The sequence below is a fragment of the Bidens hawaiensis genome, unplaced genomic scaffold (genome assembly GCF_021521415.1).
Source record: "Bidens hawaiensis isolate Kalapana, Puna unplaced genomic scaffold, B.hawaiensis_p1.1 tig00035932_1, whole genome shotgun sequence".
NCBI classification, from domain to species: Eukaryota; Viridiplantae; Streptophyta; class Magnoliopsida; order Asterales; family Asteraceae; genus Bidens; species Bidens hawaiensis.
This window is the reverse complement of record NW_027496260.1, coordinates 1-7145: the sequence shown is the minus strand read 5'-3', so window position 1 is coordinate 7145 and position 7145 is coordinate 1. Positions and strand designations below refer to the sequence as shown.

The 7145-nt window shown below is 35.7% G+C and overlaps 1 pseudogene; it reads right to left on the bottom strand.

Moving 5' to 3' along the window:
* Window positions 1-446: 446 nt before the first annotated feature.
* LOC143587964 (vacuolar iron transporter homolog 2 pseudogene) lies at window positions 447-1199 on the bottom strand (annotated as a pseudogene).
* Between the last annotated feature and the right edge of the window lie 5946 nt (window positions 1200-7145).

The window sequence follows — 7145 nt, the reverse complement described above, 5'->3', positions numbered from 1 at the left end:
GAATGTCAAACACAAGAATGAACACCGATAAGGCTGGAAAAAATAACTCTATGCACCGATAAGACAATTTTCATACTATGAACTAATAAGGCTAGAAAACATTTTCATACTATGCACATAGATTAAAAAACACTTTATACTTAATAACAAATTGTAGAAATATAAATGCTCATCGAATTTGTCCCATGACTTTATTTAGGTTGTCCAAATAAGAAAAAAAATTGAATTTGATAAGAAGATGAGTGGATGCATTTTTGTTATAATTAAAAAAAAATGATTTTCTTACGGAAAGCAATTAACAAAAAGAAAGATAAACAAACACTCATAATATAATAGAACATATGCTTACCGATTATATTCATTAATTCCTGTATATATATACATGCATACATACATATTGGATGTTGACCCCCAAAGATTGAAAAAAAAGATATTGAAACCATGATATAAGAGGAAATGGCCCATAGACTTCAATGGAGTCCCTTTGCACCAATTAACATTGTTAAACCACATGTAATGGCCATAGCCATCCAACCTCCAACCACCACCCTAAGGGTGGACTTGACGGCCGGTGCTCGCCCCCAAGGCAGCCCCTAACCATCCAAAAACAGCCAGTGCCACTGTCACCGCTACTGCCACCACCAAAACCCTCACCCTATAAGGCTTTATAAACGAAGCGGCTAATAAAGGCACTATAGCCCCCAATGAAAAAGCTAGAGCTGATGCAGCCGCAGCTTGCCATGGGTTTGGAAGGCTATCGACCTCAGCTTCAACAATATCTCTACGGTTGATCTCTCTTTTAACCTGGGCAACTTCTATATCGAGTTGTGAGTAAACAGAAACAAGTTCTCCAATAGCCATACTACAAGCTCCGGCTACTAAGCCAGCAAAGCCTGTCAAGATCATGGCTTTCATGTCTTTTTTAACGGCTCCAACACCCATCATTAGAGAAGCCGTGGAGACTAACCCATCGTTGGCTCCCAGCACAGCGGCTCGTAGCCATTGGGACCGTTTTGAGTAGTCAAACAAGTCCTTAGGCTCGAGTTCAAGGGTTGTCTGGTGGTGCACCATGTCATGATTGGGGATTGTAGCCATTAGAAATGTGTGAAGCAAAGTAAATTAAGTGTGGCTAACACACGCCTACAAGTAAGCTATTTATAAAGGAGATCTTGTTGAGATAAGTTACAAATTGATCCCTTAACTATTCCATCATTTAAATTTGTTGTAAATACAAATTTGAATATCTTCCACATTTTGGACTCACATCATCCCCGTTATGAGGAATTCATATATATATTTTTAATATACACTCATCACTAAATATTGTGAGTATACGTATAACAAAATAAATTACTTTTTTTTAAACCCCAAAAAAAATATATAAATGCAATATGTATTGAAATTCAAAACAAAATATGAGCAAATATGGGTATGTTTATAACGTACACGTGTATGTTATATTGCATAAATATAACATGCACATTTGTAGGTAAATGACTAAAATTTTGGAAACATACGAAGAAATTAATTCGATAGTCTTTTTATGTACATAAACATATTTGCTTGAATTTAAGAAGTACAAAGTTCTAAAAACTTTAACCATTGATATTGGAACAATTCCGCACATATAGTTATGATATACACATAGGTGAGATTGTGTGTCTGCTTTTACCCGCCTAAACCATTAGTGTTTTCTATTTTATGGATGTATAGCCATACATATCCGAATTATCATATATTAGTTTAAAGGATTACTAATAAGAAAACAGATGATAGATGAGTAAAAGTAGATAATAAATAATTAAATGATTTGGTTATGATATTGCTATGATAGTTTAATATGTCTGAAAAATAAGTATATTTGTATTTTTCTCCTTTTTTTTCTTAATTGTTTTATACCTTACTATTTTATAAGAATAGAAGTTGGGAGGTGGGCGTTGTCAAATAAATTTGTTTCAATTTGTGGCACAACCTTAAGAAATGAAAAAAAAAATGAAAAAAAGATGAAGATGAATGAATTAAATTACATGTCTTTTAGGTTAATGATGAATAATCTGATTTTTTTTCTCAATGGTCAAAAGCTTTAAATTTTGCTATAAAATCCCCCAAGTAGGGAATTCTAAAGTAAGGTACAAAAAGTAAATTTATTCAGCATAAAGTTTAGATTTGACATCATTAGAGTCCGATAATTGATTAGACATTGATTAAATCAAAAGGCATTAATAATGTGTGCATAAATATCTAAAATGAAACAATATAAGGATGGATGGGCGAACCCCCGCACTACATGCGGGCAAACCAAGCACGGTCATCACCTAGCCGATGTCGTTGAACCTTCCGGAACCCGAGCCCATCGAACCCAAACATGTTTCTCTCTCCTCTTCTTTCTCCGTATCGTATCACCTATAATCAATACCCAATGGGGAATATGGGGAGGGTGGTGGCGATGTACCCATTGCCCACCCCTCACATCCCTAAGAGTTAATTGCATTGTATGTGTAGATTGTGAATTTGTGTTTTTCTTTCTTCTATAAATTACGAATTTGATTCCGGTATTTTTATAAGACTGTAGCTTGTTTAATTTTACGCAACTATGAACAAGTAACAATTAATGACCCTCCATCGTTCTCTCACTAACACCCTTTTCCTCGGCTAAAATGGAACATCCCGTTACATACCTTTGGCCCCTGACCCTTCGTATCAACATTCAAATAAACGGGGTCTTGAGTGAACTAGATTTTCAAATCAGTTCCCTACGCAACATGAATAATCATTCCTACAATCAATCCATATCCAACCTTACAACTAGATCTTTAAGCTCCATAAGGCCACAAGTATTTGAGGTGGTTGAAGGGATACCATAAGGGTTTAGGACATCCGAAAAGTGTGAAAACGGGGCTAGGTTACTAGATCTGGGCCCTGGAGTTTTAGGGGCTTATTAGGATGGTCAAATTTTCTTGGGAAGAGGAGAGAGAACATTACCTGACCTTTAAGGCCGTTACCCGCAACAACGAAACTATTGAGAGATAGTAGAGAAAAGATGCTAAAGGGTTTCTAGCTTAGTGGTATCAAAGTAGCACCTAGTGTTGTCCTTTCCATTAGATTGATGGTCTGAGTTTCATAATGAATAATGATGCAGCGGGTGTATGAATTAGTTATTCTGAAAAGGCAGAGAAGGGATCTCGTGGTTGGCACGAGGACATGCATCATATAAGCGGTCTGCATGAAACGGTAAATGTGGTCAGCTGAAGGAACTTAAGTTTGAATAATATATGAATTATTCATGTGGTTTAACTATTTTAACTAATTGAATATTTTAGTTATTTTAACCAGAAAAATTAACAAAACTTACTGTAAAAATAATTTTTTTTAACAAACTTAAAGGCCATAATTCAAGATATCATTTAACACTAAACCATAGAAACTATTTGTATAATCAACTTAGGTTTAAATGATATAACTATGCCCCACTTTACATCACGTTCCATATAATCACTTTCTTTCACGCTTTTGCTTTATCTTTTTTCTTTTTTAGGTTCATTATTAATTAAATAATTGTAGCACGGGATTAGCTTATTGCTTTGGGGGAATTCGTGTCGAGCCATTAAATTAGAGTTCGTGTAAGTTCGTAACTTAATTGGCTTAGGCCTAATTGTTCGTTTATTATTTTTCTTATTTTTATACCTATAAAGGTATTTGTGATACATATTTGTATATCTATATTTATAATTTATAACTATATTATATAATATATACTATTTGGTTATATAATTGTAAGTACATGTTTAATGATATTTGCTATTCAGTTATATATTTATTTATATCAGAGAGAAAAATTTTATGCATGTAAATGATACGTTTGGTTAGACTTTCGTCAATCAAGTAACTCGGGCTACGAACTTGTTTGTTAAATTAAACTTAATTCATGCTCGAACTTATTTGAGCTAGCTAGGTTTAATTGGTGTTTTTAATAAGTCCATCTCAAACGGCACACAAACTTAAATCGTTTATATGTTCACTAACTTGTTTCTTTTTCTTTGGACAACTAATATTTTACTTCTAAATTCGTCTAATATGTATGCTGGCAGAATTTGAACCGGTGACTTGCAAAGGAGGAGAACATCTATTACACCATAAGATATTATTGGACGTAATGCAACATAAAAAATTGAAAATCAAATCATTTTCTTAAAATAGAATGGAACACACGCACCAAAAAACTTTGTATCCTTTCGTGTTACCAATGATTTCTCTTTGGAAAGTTCACTAAACCCAAAAGACCATATGCGGTCTTACTCGACTATTAATACGCGTTTAGAAAACTCATATATCATTTAAAAAATATTAAAATTTAATTTGTGTTATTTTAGAAATGCTATTAAAGATTTTTCACCATTGATAAACAACTAGAAATTAAATGGTGAAATAATTGTATTTAATAAAAAAATATTTTGTTAGAAAGGCAAAGAATATATATATCATCAAAAAGGTAGCAAGAAGCTACACAAAGTGTAAAGGAAAACACCAAGCGTTAAGAGATTCAAAACCACTAGAAAGCTATGCAGGCAACAATGAACATGGGTTCGCCGTGGCATACCTTTCATTGCTTCTTTATATCACAAAATTAAATTGACACTATTAGTTTCAATATACAGTAGAGAACCCGTCTCGATTGATGATCCAAAGAAATCTCAAAAACCTTAACTCCGTTTACGTATTTGTAGGGATAAATAGTCTTGTCACTAAAAGTGAAGTCATTACACGCTCACGAGAGACACCATAAAGTAATGAATTGAATAGCATTTTGATTTTATTTTTCTATGGAATATATGAGGATGAGAAGACCGCCGGATCAAGGTGATCACCAACTAATGATACGTTGCCGGTGATAATCTTGCACCAATAAAAAAAAGCTGAGATCAAACAAGTTTAACAACACACAAGTTTGATAACATCACAACTAGCAAGCAAGTGATATCCAGTTTCATCATAGAGGCCACACGCGACACAAGTGAGGGACGTTAAGATCGCGTTTCTTAATATATTATAAAATGTTTGTTTACCTTTGATTTCATTCAACAACCAACTTTGGGCGCACATTAACGCTTCCAATGTTTTTGGATGAAGACGGCTACGGCTACAATGGATTGGGAAAGTAGGAAAAAGGTTTTAATTTTTAAACGGGTATATTGGGAAAATAAATAATAAATAATATATTTATATATAATATAAAAATTATATTTAATTAAACGGGTTTTAAACGGGTATACGGGGCGGGTATACGGGGCGGGTACAGGCTATACCATACCCGCCCCGAACCCGATTAACTTAAACGGGGAAAACCCGAACCCGGACCCGTCCCCGATTAAGTGTCCCCGAACCCGCCCCGTTCGGGGCGGGTTTCGGTTTTCCCCCATCGGGTTTGGGTTTTTTTTGCCATCCCTATACTGGATGCTTTAAACCCTGGTTGCAACCATTTGAGCCAACGGGGTGTGTCCCACTCAAAAATATTGAAGAAATTTAAGACGGTGCATGCAATCAACGCACAATACGAAGCATCCAAAGAGAATAAATTAGCAACATAAACAAATTAAAACCTATATATGAACCCAGTAAACGAACCTGAGAAGCCACAACAAAGAGATTCACAAGATCTTAGCAAAGAGATGAGTAATCTCAGACATCCGCCATCAGAGACACATGCAGTTGAAACAATTGATGAAACGACAACAAATGTTATTCCATAAATTGTAAAGGGGGGCGAACACCAGCACGTAAAAGGAAGAACGTGAGAACATGTTGCTTCTATGACTTGTAAACATGTCTTCACAATTTCAATTTCATTTTGTAAATCCATTACATAAACGAAAACTGTTTTCAAGTATATATATATATATATATAAAAGAAATAACTGGTTCATTCATAAATCATAATACATTTTAAAATACTCACCACCTCGTTAACTTCGAACGTCGATTAAATACAAAAACGATACTTAAAAAAAACTCATAAACATGACCCTATACATAATAACATACACCAATAAGAAACAATAATAATAATTTCGTCAATGAGCTAGTGTTGGAGTGGTAAGTAAGAAACATGGTGTTTTATATGACTTGGGTTCGGGGTTCGATTCCTGCTCCTAGTATTTAGTTTCAGAGGCTCCTGACATGGGTGATGATGGGAGACTAGACGAGTAGATGGATTTTACTAGTTGGATCCTTGAATTGAACAAGTTTTATCTCACCGCACTGTCGTGTCTTCGGGTGAGTGTTCACGGGCGTTGGCCTTTGGTAAGAGTTATTCCCGTATCGAAAGGCGAGTGTGTCTTAATGTGATAAATTTAGCCAATAACCCATTTGAAGAATTCGTTGACCGTTCATATAAATAATAATAATACGGATTTTCTAGGGACACCGCCCCATTTGCTAAAACACCGGCCTATACGCGGCGTATGAATTGGTGTTTCTAGAAAACACCACCAATTTTGTTTTATTATGTTTTTTTTTCTTTGTTATTTTGTTATTATTATTATTATTATTATTATCATATATTAATTATTTATTTAATATTTAATATTTAATATTATTTCGGTGAAAAACAGTTAACACATATATATATCAAAAATCATTATAATATCTGTGCAAATAAAAGAAAATACGACAACTAGAACATAAAAATCTACATGAAGTCCTCGATGTTCATGCCCATGCCGTCATCGTGGCCGCCGAGCCCCCCGAACGCATCGCCAACGTCGGCGTCGTCCTCTCCCCTGCGCCTCGGCCCCGAACCGTCCGCGGCATCCACGTCGTCGCCCCCGTCCGCGTTTCACGCCAGACGTGCTCGCCTCGTGGTCAAAATTGGGAGGGGTGGTTGAGGCACGTTGTAAGGCTGTCCAGACAGCTCCGCTACCCGATGCTAACAAGCCAGTCAATCTGGCGCGACATCTGCCTCATCCCCAACTCAAGGGCCTGCAACCTGGCGTCGATGGCGGGACCCAGACGCACCGCGCGATATGTGCGTGGAACGTGCTGCGTCGGCCCCCTAACAACAAAACAACAGAAATACGTTTAATACGTCTGGACGAATTAAAAGAAACGATAAAACGATAATATATTAAAACATACCTGAGATGCGGATC